The sequence below is a fragment of the Cherax quadricarinatus genome, chromosome 28 (genome assembly GCF_038502225.1).
Source record: "Cherax quadricarinatus isolate ZL_2023a chromosome 28, ASM3850222v1, whole genome shotgun sequence".
Taxonomy (NCBI): Eukaryota; Metazoa; Arthropoda; class Malacostraca; order Decapoda; family Parastacidae; genus Cherax; species Cherax quadricarinatus.
Genome location: NC_091319.1, coordinates 34,573,460 through 34,588,142, shown reverse-complemented (window position 1 = coordinate 34,588,142; position 14,683 = coordinate 34,573,460). Strand labels below are relative to the sequence as shown.

The 14,683-nt window shown below is 43.8% G+C and overlaps 1 pseudogene; it reads left to right on the top strand.

Moving 5' to 3' along the window:
• Window positions 1–14,683, top strand: part of LOC138853350 (adipokinetic hormone/corazonin-related peptide receptor variant I-like) — a 228,066-nt pseudogene that overhangs the window by 104,498 nt on the left and 108,885 nt on the right.

Sequence of the window (14,683 nt, the reverse complement as noted above, 5' to 3'; positions counted from 1 at the left end):
TTCACGTATCTGGCTGTGCCTTGAGTTGCTGTTTCACGTCTCTGGCTGTGCCTGCAGTTGCTGTTCCACGTCTCTGGCTGTGCCTTGAGTTGCTGTTTCACGTCTCTGGCTGTGCCTTGAGTTGCTGTTTCACTTCTCTGGCTGTGCCTTGAGTTCTGTTTCAGGTCTATGGCTGTGCCTTGAGTTGCTGTTGCACGTCTCTGGCTGTGCCTTGAGTTGCTGTTTCACGTCTCTGGCTGTGCCTTGAGTTACTGTTTCACGTCTCTGGCTGTGCCTTGAGTTGCTCTTTCACGTCTCTGGCTGTGCCTTGTGTTGCTGTTTCACGTCTCTGGCTGTGCCTTGTGTTGCTGTTTCACGCCTCTGGCTGTGCCTTGTGTTGCTGTTTCACGTTTCTGGCTGTGCCTTGTGTTGCTGTTTCACGTCTCTGGCTGTGCCTTGTGGTGCTGTTCCACGTCTCTGGCTGTGCCTTGTGTTGCTGTTTCACGTCTCTGGCTGTGCCTTGTGTTGCTGTTCCACGTCTCTGGCTGTGCCTTGTGTTGCTGTTCCACGTCTTTGGCTATGCCTTGTGTTGCTGTTCCACGTGTCTGGCAGTGCCTTGTGTTACTGTTCTACGTCTCAGGCTGTGCCTTGTGTTGCTGTTCCACGTCTCTGGCTGTGCCTTGTGTTGCTGTTCCACGTGTCTGGCAGTGCCTTGTGTTGCTGTTTCACGTCTCTGGCTGTGCCTTGTGTTGCTGTTTCACGTCTCTGGCTGTGCCTTGAGTTGCTGTTCCACGTCTCTGGCAGTGCCTTGAGTTGCTGTTTCACGTCTCTGGCTGTGCCTTGAGTTACTGTTCCACGTCTCTGGCTGTGCCTTGTGTTGCTGTTTCACGTCTCTGGCTGTGCCTTGTGTTGCTGTTTCACGTCTCAGGCTGTGCCTTGTGTTGCTGTTTCACGTCTCTGGCTGTGCCTTGGATTGCTGTTTCACGTCTCTGGCTGTGCCTTGAGTAGCTGTTTCACGTCTCTGGCTGTGCCTTGTGTTTCTGTTTCACGTCTCTGGCTGTGCCTTGAGTAGCTGTTTCACGTCTCTGGCTGTGCCTTGAGTAGCTGTTTCACGTCTCTGGCTGTGCCTTGAATTGCTGTTTCACGTCTCTGGCTGTGCCTTGAGTTGCTGTTCCACGTCTCTGGCTGTGCCTTGAGTTGCTGTTCCATGTCTTTGGCTGTGCCTTGAGTTGCTGTTTCACGTATCTGGCTGTGCCTTGAGTTGCTGTTTCACGTCTCTGGCTGTGCCTGCAGTTGCTGTTCCACGTCTCTGGCTGTGCCTTGAGTTGCTGTTTCACGTCTCTGGCTGTGCCTTGAGTTGCTGTTTCACTTCTCTGGCTGTGCCTTGAGTTGCTGTTTCAGGTCTATGGCTGTGCCTTGAGTTGCTGTTGCACGTCTCAGGCTGTGCCTTGAGTTGCTGTTTCACGTCTCTGGCTGTGCCTTGAGTTACTGTTTCACGTCTCTGGCTGTGCCTTGAGTTGCTCTTTTACGTCTCTGGCTGTGCCTTGTGTTGCTGTTTCACGTCTCTGGCTGTGCCTTGTGTTGCTGTTCCACGTCTCTGGCTGTGCCTTGTGTTGCTGTTCCACGTCTCTGGCTGTGCCTTGTGTTGCTGTTTCACGTCTCAGGCTGTGCCTTGTGTTGCTGTTTCACGTCTCTGGCTGTGCCTTGGATTGCTGTTTCACGTCTCTGGCTGTGCCTTGTGTTGCTGTTTCACGTCTCTGGCTGTGCCTTGGATTGCTGTTTCACGTCTCTGGCTGTGCCTTGAGTAGCTGTTTCACGTCTCTGGCTGTGCCTTGTGTTTCTGTTTCACGTCTCTGGCTGTGCCTTGAGTAGCTGTTTCACGTCTCTGGCTGTGCCTTGAGTAGCTGTTTCACGTCTCTGGCTGTGCCTTGAGTTGCTGTTTCACGTCTCTGGCTGTGCCTTGAGTTGCTGTTCCATGTCTTTGGCTGTGCCTTGAGTTGCTGTTTCACGTATCTGGCTGTGCCTTGTGTTGCTGTTTCACGTCTCTGGCTGTGCCTTGTGTTGCTGTTTCACGTCTCTGGCTGTGCCTTGTGTTGCTGTTTCACGTCTCAGGCTGTGCCTTGTGTTGCTGTTTCACGTCTCTGGCTGTGCCTTGGATTGCTGTTTCACGTCTCTGGCTGTGCCTTGTGTTGCTGTTTCACGTCTCTGGCTGTGCCTTGGATTGCTGTTTCACGTCTCTGGCTGTGCCTTGAGTAGCTGTTTCACGTCTCTGGCTGTGCCTTGTGTTTCTGTTTCACGTCTCTGGCTGTGCCTTGAGTAGCTGTTTCACGTCTCTGGCTGTGCCTTGAGTAGCTGTTTCACGTCTCTGGCTGTGCCTTGAGTTGCTGTTTCACGTCTCTGGCTGTGCCTTGAGTTGCTGTTCCATGTCTTTGGCTGTGCCTTGAGTTGCTGTTTCACGTATCTGGCTGTGCCTTGTGTTGCTGTTTCACGTCTCTGGCTGTGCCTTGTGTTGCTGTTTCACGTCTCAGGCTGTGCCTTGTGTTGCTGTTTCACGTCTCTGGCTGTGCCTTGGATTGCTGTTTCACGTCTCTGGCTGTGCCTTGTGTTGCTGTTTCACGTCTCTGGCTGTGCCTTGGATTGCTGTTTCACGTCTCTGGCTGTGCCTTGAGTAGCTGTTTCACGTCTCTGGCTGTGCCTTGTGTTTCTGTTTCACGTCTCTGGCTGTGCCTTGAGTAGCTGTTTCACGTCTCTGGCTGTGCCTTGAGTTGCTGTTCCACGTCTCTGGCTGTGCCTTGAGTTGCTGTTCCATGTCTTTGGCTGTGCCTTGAGTTGCTGTTTCACGTATCTGGCTGTGCCTTGAGTTGCTGTTTCACGTCTCTGGCTGTGCCTGCAGTTGCTGTTCCACGTCTCTGGCTGTGCCTTGAGTTGCTGTTTCACGTCTCTGGCTGTGCCTTGAGTTGCTGTTTCACTTCTCTGGCTGTGCCTTGAGTTGCTGTTTCAGGTCTATGGCTGTGCCTTGAGTTGCTGTTGCACGTCTCTGGCTGTGCCTTGAGTTGCTGTTTCACGTCTCTGGCTGTGCCTTGAGTTACTGTTTCACGTCTCTGGCTGTGCCTTGAGTTGCTCTTTCACGTCTCTGGCTGTGCCTTGTGTTGCTGTTTCACGTCTCTGGCTGTGCCTTGTGTTGCTGTTTCACGCCTCTGGCTGTGCCTTGTGTTGCTGTTTCACGTTTCTGGCTGTGCCTTGTGTTGCTGTTTCACGTCTCTGGCTGTGCCTTGTGTTGCTGTTCCACGTCTCTGGCTGTGCCTTGTGTTGCTGTTTCACGTCTCAGGCTGTGCCTTGTGTTGCTGTTTCACGTCTCTGGCTGTGCCTTGGATTGCTGTTTCACGTCTCTGGCTGTGCCTTGGATTGCTGTTTCACGTCTCTGGCTGTGCCTTGAGTAGCTGTTTCACGTCTCTGGCTGTGCCTTGTGTTTCTGTTTCACGTCTCTGGCTGTGCCTTGAGTAGCTGTTTCACGTCTCTGGCTGTGCCTTGAGTAGCTGTTTCACGTCTCTGGCTGTGCCTTGAGTTGCTGTTTCACGTCTCTGGCTGTGCCTTGAGTTGCTGTTCCACGTCTCTGGCTGTGCCTTGAGTTGCTGTTCCATGTCTTTGGCTGTGCCTTGAGTTGCTGTTTCACGTATCTGGCTGTGCCTTGAGTTGCTGTTTCACGTCTCTGGCTGTGCCTGCAGTTGCTGTTCCACGTCTCTGGCTGTGCCTTGAGTTGCTGTTTCACGTCTCTGGCTGTGCCTTGAGTTGCTGTTTCACTTCTCTGGCTGTGCCTTGAGTTCTGTTTCAGGTCTATGGCTGTGCCTTGAGTTGCTGTTGCACGTCTCTGGCTGTGCCTTGAGTTGCTGTTTCACGTCTCTGGCTGTGCCTTGAGTTACTGTTTCACGTCTCTGGCTGTGCCTTGAGTTGCTCTTTCACGTCTCTGGCTGTGCCTTGTGTTGCTGTTTCACGTCTCTGGCTGTGCCTTGTGTTGCTGTTTCACGCCTCTGGCTGTGCCTTGTGTTGCTGTTTCACGTTTCTGGCTGTGCCTTGTGTTGCTGTTTCACGTCTCTGGCTGTGCCTTGTGGTGCTGTTCCACGTCTCTGGCTGTGCCTTGTGTTGCTGTTTCACGTCTCTGGCTGTGCCTTGTGTTGCTGTTCCACGTCTCTGGCTGTGCCTTGTGTTGCTGTTCCACGTCTTTGGCTATGCCTTGTGTTGCTGTTCCACGTGTCTGGCAGTGCCTTGTGTTACTGTTCTACGTCTCAGGCTGTGCCTTGTGTTGCTGTTCCACGTCTCTGGCTGTGCCTTGTGTTGCTGTTCCACGTGTCTGGCAGTGCCTTGTGTTGCTGTTTCACGTCTCTGGCTGTGCCTTGTGTTGCTGTTTCACGTCTCTGGCTGTGCCTTGAGTTGCTGTTCCACGTCTCTGGCAGTGCCTTGAGTTGCTGTTTCACGTCTCTGGCTGTGCCTTGAGTTACTGTTCCACGTCTCTGGCTGTGCCTTGAGTTGCTGTTTCACGTCTCTGGCTGTGCCTTGAGTTGCTGTTCCACGTCTCTGGCAGTGCCTTGAGTTGCTGTTCCACGTCTCTGGCAGTGCCTTGAGTTACTGTTTCACGTCTCTGGCTGTGCCTGGAATTGCTGTTTCACGTCTCTGGCAGTGCCTTGAGTTGCTGTTCCACGTCTCTGGCTGTGCCTTGAGTTGCTGTTTCACGTATCTGGCTGTTCCTTGAGTTGCTGTTCCACGTCTCTGGCTGTGCCTTGAGTTGCTGTTCCACGTCTCTGGCTGTGCCTTGTGTTGCTGTTTCACGTCTCTGACTGTGCCTTGTGTTGCTGTTTCACGTATCTGGCTGTGCCTTGGGTTGCTGTTTCATGTCTCTATCTGTGCCTTGTGTTGCTGTTCCACGTCTCTGGCTGTGCCTTGTGTTGCTGTTTCACGTCTCTGGCTGTGCCTTGTGTTGCTGTTCCACGTCTCTGGCTGTGCCTTGTGTTGCTGTTCCACGTCTCTGGCTGTGCCTTGTGTTGCTGTTCCACGTCTCTGGCTGTGCCTTGTGTTGCTGTTCCACGTCTCTGGCTGTGCCTTGTGTTGCTGTTTCACGTCTCTCTCTGTGCCTGGAGTTGCTGTTTCACGTCTCTGGCTGTGCCTTGAGTTGCTGTTTCACGTCTCTGGCTGTGCCTTGAGTAGCTGTTTCACGTCTCTGGCTGTGCCTTGAGTTGCTGTTTCACGTCTCTGGCTGTGCCTTGAGTTGCTGTTTCACGTCTCTGGCTGTGCCTTGAGTTGCTGTTTCACGTTTCTGGCTGTGCCTTGAGTTGCTCTTTCACGTCTCTGGCTGTGCCTTGAGTTGCTGTTTCACGTCTCTGGCTGTGCCTTGAGCTGCTGTTTCACGTCTCTGGCTGTGCCTTGAGTTGCTGTTTCACGTCTCTGGCTGTGCCTTGTGTTGCTGTTTCACGTCTCTGGCTGTGACTTGTGTTGCTGTTTCACGTCTCTTGCTGTGCCTTGAGTTGCTGTTTCACGTCTCTGGCTGTGCCTTGAGTTGCTGTTGCACGTCTCTGGCTGTGCCTTGAGTTGCTGTTTCACGTCTCTGGCTGTGCCTTGAGTTGCTGTTTCACGTCTCTGGCTGTGCATTGAGTTGCTGTTGCACGTCTCTGGCTGTGCCTTGAGTTGCTGTTGCACGTCTCTGGCTGTGCCTTGAGTTGCTGTTTCACGTCTCTGGCTGTGCCTTGAGTTGCTGTTTCACGTCTCTGGCTGTGCCTTGAGTTGCTGTTTCTCGTCTCTCAAACAATCTCTGTCAGTCCACCCTAATATTTTGTATCTTGTTATTATTGTCAGTGGAACGCCTTCCATCTGAACAAAAGAAACTAATGGAAAAATAAATAAAGAAAGAAACGACTAGGAAAAATAAGAATAATGATTTTTGAGGATTTTACTTAAAATTTAAATATAATAAAAAAATGGCCTTCTGTTCTTGTAGTTGGGCAGGAGTAGGTAAGGCCCTGGATAGATCTTCTGATATTATTGATGTAAGTTATCCTGGGCGGATGGTGATAATCCGATGTTTTGGAATCTCCTACCACTTGGATGGAGCACCACAAGTAGAACAGGTAAGGACCAGTAGTAGTCCAATAATGTTAATATGTCTCATTAACAAATGTCTTGCTCCTTTATCTGGCGTCTATCCTGGATGACCACGCCAGGAACAGAACTGGTAATAAGAAAAAATAAACTGGTTACCAATGGTCATGATAATATAACATTTAAGAATGGAAAAGAATGATAAATGCCAAAATCATTACTGGTAACCAGCAAACAAAAGAAAGGAACAAACAGTAATACTCCTGGTAGATCACCCTACCTGATTAGGAGAAGAGTGGAGGTGAAGTGACTCTCCAAACTTCAACCCACACCAGGTAAGGTCAATATTACCAGGAGTAGAAATTTGAACAAAACAAACACCAAGAACTAGTTTCGCCCCAGCCCGCCAGAGGAGGAAGGGGGTGCACGACCTAACTCGCTAATGGTTCCTGGTTGCCTGAACAACCTTAACCCCACTTACGCCTACTTTTTCCCTCACAATTATATCACCGCTGGTTCTTCTCTCATCAAGTTTCATTAGGCTGAGTTCTCTTAACCTGTCAGAATAGACATTTTTCCTCATCTAGGAGACTAACCTCATTGCAGACTTGTACACATTCTCCATTTTCTTGACATGTTTGACCTAATGTGAACTCTATACTGATGCTCCATCCTGTAATATGGGTCTGACGTACACTGTATACAGGGTCGTGCAAGACTCCAGGCTGTAACACTCATGTTCAGACTGTAGCAGATTGCTATTCTGGATGTAATAGTGTCATGCTCTGGGCGTAATATTGTCATGTTCTGACTGCCACATTGTCATCTTCTGTGTGATATAATGTTACTTTCTGGTTGTAATGTGTCATGTTCTACCTTTGACAGTGCTATTTTCTGTCTGTGAAAGTATTACGTTCTAGATATTAATTTGCAATGTTCTGTTTGCTACGATGTCATGTTCTGACTGTAACTACGTCATGTTCTGGAAGCAATAATTTCATGATATGTTCTAGTTGTATCATTGTCATGCTGTTGGTTTATCAATGTCATGTTCTGGTTTAAATTTACAGTGTCATATTCTGGTGGAATAATATCATGTTCTGACTGCATCAGTTCAGTTTTTGCTATATCAGTTTCATGTTCTGGTTGTAACAGTGTTATGTTCTGGTTGTAACAGTGTTATGTTCTGGTTGTAACAGTGTTATGTTCTGGTTGTAACAGTGTTATGTTCTGGTTGTAACAGTGTCATGTTCTGGTTGTAACAGTGTTATGTTCTGATTGTAACAATGTCATATTCTAGTTGTAACAGTGTCATGTTCTAGTTGTAACAGTGTCATGTTCTGGTTGTAACAGTGTCATGTTCTGATTGTAACAGTGTCATGTTCTGATTGTAACAATGTCATATTCTAGTTGTAACAGTGTCATATTCTAGTTGTAACAGTGTCATGTTCTGGTTGTAACAGTGTCATGTTCTGGTTGTAACAGTGTCATGTTCTGGTTGTAACAGTGTCATATTCTAGTTGTAACAGTGTTATGTTCTGGTTGTAACAGTGTCATATTCTAGTTGTAACAGTGTTATGTTCTGGTTGTAACAGTGTCATATTCTAGTTGTAACAGTGTTATGTTCTGGTTGTAACAGTGTCATATTCTAGTTGTAACAGTGTCATGTTCTGGTTGTAACAGTGTCATATTCTAGTTGTAACAGTGTTATGTTCTGGTTGTAACAGTGTCATATTCTAGTTGTAACAGTGTTATGTTCTGGTTGTAACAGTGTCATATTCTAGTTGTAACAGTGTTATGTTCTGGTTGTAACAGTGTCATATTCTAGTTGTAACAGTGTCATATTCTAGTTGTAACAATGTTATGTTCTGGTTGTAACAGTGTTATGTTCTGGTTGTAACAGTGTTATGTTCTGGTTGTAACAGTGTTATGTTCTGGTTGTAACAGTGTCATGTTCTGGTTGTAACAGTGTCATGTTCTGGGTTTATCAATGTAATATTATGTTCTGGTGGAATATTGTCGTGTTCTGACTGCATCTATGTCAGTTTTTGGCTGTAACAGTTGGTATGTTATGTGATATTCAGGCTCTAACAGTGTCATGTTCTTCATGTAAGAATGTCATATTCACCAGGTGATCATCTTCCACGTGGAGCAACATCCAGACTTCACCTTTTACGTTCAATGTGTCACCTTCAACTTCTTCCCAACCCTCCACCATGAGATGGTCTACAACATCTTCTGTCTGGTCATGCTGTACGTGGCTCCCCTGGCCACCATTATTGTCTTCTATGGCGCCATTGTCATTACCATCTTCCAGAAGAGTAGACTCTCCTGCGATGGTAATTCTTAGTCTATGAGCATAAAAGTCTAAAATATAAAGTTTATAAGTCTAAAATAAGACTAAAAGTTTTAAAATCTTAAAGTCATTAGCTCTTGAAGTCAGAAGAAAACCAAGAAAAACATTCAATAAGAAACGTACTAAAATCTTAATTTAATCTATGTTTTTTCTGTTTCTCCAGAGACAACAATAAGAAGGTCGAGTTTGGGTTACCTGGGCCGCGCGAGAGCCAGAACCATCAAGATGACTGTCAGCATCGTTCTGGCATTCTTCATCTGCTGGACACCTTATGTGGTCATCAGTCTCTGGTCAGTATAATCAAAGTGGCCTTTTCATAAGGCCATCAACCTCTGGTATCATCAAAGTGGCGTCTTTTATTTGTTGCTTAGTTTCTGATATGATGGGAATACTTTCTATCTCTTTTGTCTTTGAAGTGGCCTTTATGTGATCTATAAAGTCTAGTGTCATCACAGTGGCTTTCTTATGTGGTCATCAACCTTTGGGAAGTCGTATCAGAGTTGCTTATTTATCATCAGCTTCTGATGTGATAAAAGTGACCTTTTTTTTATATATGGTTACCTGACTCTGGTAACATCGCAGTGACTATTATCGAGTCAACAGTATCCTAAACAACACGGATCCGAACCTTTGCCTACAAAAAAATATCTTTGTGGCACCTGAAGTATGTTCAAGGCATATTCCCCTAAGAAGAGAAGATGTAAACTAGAAAGAAAGAGACGCTCCTTCTAGAGGTGAGGGCAAAGAATCATAGAGCTGCTCAAATGGGCCAGTCTATCTAAAATACGGAAGGAGGCACTCGTCAAATGGAAAATACCGAACTTAAGCTTAAGGAGTCATACAGAAGCCGGGAAACACATGAAATTTTCTTATGCCAAATCTAGAGCAAAAACCGTATGTGGTATTGGGCCCTTGCTTAAACAAGATGCGACTTACACAGATGACTGTAAATGAGTGAGATACTGAAATCCCAGTATGACTCGTTTAGTGAGCCGTTAATCAGACTAAGGGTAGACAATCTAAATTATCTTATATCCGAGACTCAAAATTTGATTATTTCCTGAATTTGTGACATAACCCTAAAACCACGGAACTCTGAAAAAAAAATGACAAGCCCATTCACTCTACCCCAGGCCCAGACTCGTGGAACTCTGTGTTCATTAAGAACTGCAAGGAAACCTCTTTCATGTGCTTTAAATATTCTATGGGGAGTGCGCATAGACACAGGGGACATCCCAGAGCCAACCACCTAGACATCCAACAATTACACAATCCAGAGCAGTATGGATTTAGAACAGGTCGCTCCTACTTCTCACAACTAATGGATCACTGTGGTATGGTCTTCGGTGTACTGGAGAACAAACAGTATACACAGACTTTGAGAAAGCTTTCGACAAGTGTGACCATGGTGTAATAGCACACAAAATGCGTAATAAAAGAATAACAGGAAAAGTTGGTAGATGTATCTATAACTTCCTCACAAATAGAACACAAAGAGTAATAGTAAACAGAGTGAAGTCAGTGGCGGCGACAGTGAAAACCTTTGTCCCACAAGGTACAGTACTCGTTCCCATCCTGTTCTTCATTCTCCTAACATAATAATATCTTTATTTCTACAAGTATATGTACAAGGTATATAGGCCTTCTTATGCAGATCATTTCGGGAAAATTAGGTCAGTTTTGTCCCAGGATGCGACCCACACCAGTCGACTAACACATTTACAAATTTTACTGACTGGTGAACAGGAGCAACAGATGTAAGCCACAGCACCGTGTACTCCTTTGCTGACGATGCCAGAATTTGCATGACTGTCATCCACTGAGGATGCTATAAATCTCCGAGCGGATATTAACCAAATCTTTAAATGGGCCTCAGAAAACAATATGAAGTTCAATGAGGACAAATTTCAGTTACTTCGCTATGGAAAACTCGAGAAAATAAAAAGTAGTTCAGAGTAAAAAACAAATTCCAATCACACAACAGAGCGAAAAAGTAATGTGAAGGACCTGTGAGTGATAATGTCAGAGGATCTCACTTTCAAAGATCACAACAATATCTCTACAACATCTGCTAAGATGGATAATGAGAACCTTCAAAACTAGGTATGTGAAGCAAAGGATGATTTCCTTCAAATTACTTATTCTCTTTAGTCTGGAGTATTGCTGAACACTTAGAGCCACTTTCGAGGCAGGTGAAATTGCAGACTTGTGGAGAATATGCAGAAAACTTTAACCTTACGTATATGTACAATGAAGCACCTCAGTTACTGGGAATGGCTGAAGTCACTTCACCTGTACTCCTTGGAATGCAGGCTAAAAAGATATATCATATTATACACTTGAAAAATCTAGAGGGTCTAGTCCCAAATCTGCACACGGAAATTACTCCCTACGAAAGCAAGACTCGGCAGGCAGTGAAACACCCCCCCCCCCTCCAATGAAAAAGCTGGGACGCCACAGGTACACTATGAGACGACACAGTAAGTGTCAGGGACTCAAGACTGTTCAAGTACCTCCCAACATATATAAGGCGGATTAACAATAGACCCGTGACTGTCTTTAAGAAGGCAATGGACAGGCACCTAAAGTCAGTACCTGACCAACCGGGCAGTGGTTCGTACGTCGGTTTTTGTGCGGCCAGCAGTAACAGCCTGGTGAATCAGGCCCTGATGCACTGCAAGGTCTGGTCATTGACAGGACCAAGGGGGTGTTGACCCCCGGAACACCCCCCTCCTCGTATCCTTCAGGTATCAGCCTTTGGAATCGCCATTTAACTCCAAATGAGTTAATTAGTTAAAACGTGTCAATATGTTAATTACAAAATTAAGAGTTTCAGTCTGACCTGAGTGACGCTCAACTTTCCCAGTATCAACAACTCAATTAAAAATTAATCTTTCACAAAAAAATTCTTTTACAGAATGATAAATGTTTTTTTAATTGACAATGTTAAAAAGATTTTTATTTTTGGACTAAAACTAACGAAGATACTTCACCTAACGTCACTTATACTACATATACTTCACTTAACGTCACTTATACTACAGATACTTCACCTAACGTCACTTATACTACAGATACTTCACCTAACGTCACTTATACTACAGATACTTCACTTTACGTCACTTATACTTCACCTAACGTCACTTATACTACAGATACTTCACTTAACGTCACTTATACTTCACCTAACGTCACTTATACTACAGATACTTCACTTAACGTCACTTATACTTCACCTAACGTCACTTATACTACAGATACTTCACTTAACGTCACTTATACTACAGATACTTCACTTAACGTCACTTATACTACAGATACTTCACCTAACGTCACTTATACTACAGATACTTCACTTAACGTCACTTATACTTCACCTAATGTCACTTATACTACAGATATTTCACTTAACGTCACTTATACTTCACCTAACGTCACTTATACTAGCGTAATTCATTTTATCTAAATTCTGCTTTGTATAGCATATATCTATCTAACAATCTCTCTCTCTATCTCTCTCTTATATATATATCTGGAGAGGGTTTCGGGGGGTCAACGCCCCCCGCTGCAGAGACCAGGTCTCGTGGTGGATCAATATCTGACTGACTGAAAGTGGTACCTAATCCCTTTATATCTATTTTAAGAGAGAATTTTCATTGCTTTTGTGCTCCGATTTATCACAATTACTCAATATTTCTTTAAGTTGTCCATTAGTGTTCTGTCTCCCCATGATCAGCAGCTTCATTTTGACCAACTTGTCTCCCCATGATCAGCAGCTTCATTTTGACCAACTTGTCTCCCCATGATCAGCAGCTTCATTTTGACCAACTTGTCTCCCCATGATCAGCAGCTTCATTTTGACCAACTTGTCTCCCCATGATCAGCAGCTTCATTTTGACCAACTTGTCTCCCCATGATCAGCAGCTTCATTTTGACCAACTTGTCTCCCCATGATCAGCAGCTTCATTTTGACCAACTTGTCTCCCCATGATCAGCAGCTTCATTTTGACCAACTTGTCTCCCCATGATCAGCAGCTTCATTTTGACCAACTTGTCTCCCCATGATCAGCAGCTTCATTTTGACCAACTTGTCTCCCCATGATCAGCAGCTTCATTTTGACCAACTTGTCTCCCCATGATCAGCAGCTTCATTTTGACCAACTTGTCTCCCCATGATCAGCAGCTTCATTTTGACCAACTTGTCTCCCCATGATCAGCAGCTTCATTTTGACCAACTTGTCTCCCCATGATCAGCAGCTTCATTTTGACCAACTTGTCTCCCCATGATCAGCAGCTTCATTTTGACCAACTTGTCTCCCCATGATCAGCAGCTTCATTTTGACCAACTTGTCTCCCCATGATCAGCAGCTTCATTTTGACCAACTAAATCCTCCGCTGACGACAACCAGTGAAGGAGTCAGGATAGGATTCAAATATACTTTCGTTGTTTATTATGTTTACATTCTCATAACTCCAGATCCTCACAAATATTTTGATTCAGTTCGATAGATTGATTCAGACTTGTGGATCCTTCCTTGTCAAACCCTGATGGGCTGCTGTCACTGTTCACCTCTGATCTATCTGTGCAAGCTTCATGAGATGCATTTTTAGAAGTTCTTTTGTTGTGAGACTGACTGCAAGTATGAGTCACCTAGATTGTTGAGAGACTGACTGCAAGTATGAGTCACCTAGATTGATAATTTCTTGTACAACTACACCTGTATTTCCGTGTCCAGTATTTTGTTTTGGTTAGAACATGAAAAATCAAAATCTTCTGAATTAGCTTGATAAATGGCATATATTTACATATGCAATAAGATTGTGGAAAATACTGTTTATATTTTCCAGAAATACAGTAGTTATATGTAAATAGATGGCCATACTCTATTTAATAAAAAACTATGTTATCGAAAATGGGAAGCTGCACCTGCGCAGTGGAGACTCGCCATTGTTGTTTTGAATTGAGTAACAGACGTTAGTTAATAATGTGAAGGATTTTCGTGCTCTAGAGGTAAAATTGGGCTGACACCTCTCAAATAGGAGGCGAAATTGTTGAATGTGCATTCCTGCATAACTTGAGATATCAGGCGACTGGACAAGACAGCTCCAGGAACCTCAGATAAGTCTGGCCAGTGTTATTTTCATGTATAGACAGTGAGGTTTTCTGAGTATGATACAACTTAATTTCCAGTCAAATTGGTGAGTGATATTAAGATATATTCTCCTTCTGTTATGTATATGTGTATATAAATAACCCTTTATTAATTTAATATACAGTCCACAAATTTATATATTTACCAGCATTCCTGGTGATACATATTTCATTTGTAATTAATAGGTCCAGAGCAACTTGTGGATATGACAGTGGAAGGTATCGAAGGGGGACATTTTTTGTGACCTAGGTGTCCCAAATTCCTACTTGTCTAACTGATAAATAATAATTATCTTTGTTCATTTACTGTTATGTACATAATGATACATTCAGATAAATGTAATTTTCCACAATTAATTTGCCCATTGGTCCTTCTTGAACCGGAGGTAATTATTGAAGTCATTAATTAGTAAATTACTTAATAATTATATGTGAAATGACAGAAGGAGGTGGATGTTAAGTTCACAAATTTACTTAATGTGTAGTGGATTATAATTATTACAATATTAATTTGATAAGACAATTCTGGCCATGATTTATATCAGTGTATGTGTAATTGATAAGCCAAGTGTAGCTAATTATATCAATGTGTATAATATTAATTTTGCTATGCCAAATTCTGGCAAGGATTTATTAATTTGCATAATATTAATTTTGATGAGACAAGTTTGTATTAATGTACATTTAAAATTTACATCATAATTTTCTTACGTGTAATTGCTAAGCTCAAGTGGCTAGGATTTATTCAAAGGTAAGTTGTATCAGTGTTGTAAGTTGTAATCTGTGTTATTAAGTTGAATTTAATACATTGCATCATGGCTGAAAATGAGGAAATTAATATAGAAGACAAACATATGAAATATAGAGCAAAAAAAGCATCACTACAGGCCAGAAAAGGTCATGTAGCCAAGGCATATAATAAGTGCTTGGAATTAATGAACCAAAAAACTGTTAATACTGATGATTTAAAATTGTATTTAGATGCTTTAAGGAATAGATATGATTCATACAAATTATATTACAACAAATATGAAGGAGATTTGTTAGTAAACTGTGTAGATGAGACTGAAGTAGATCTTATGATTAATCAGTATTATGAATTAGAGGAA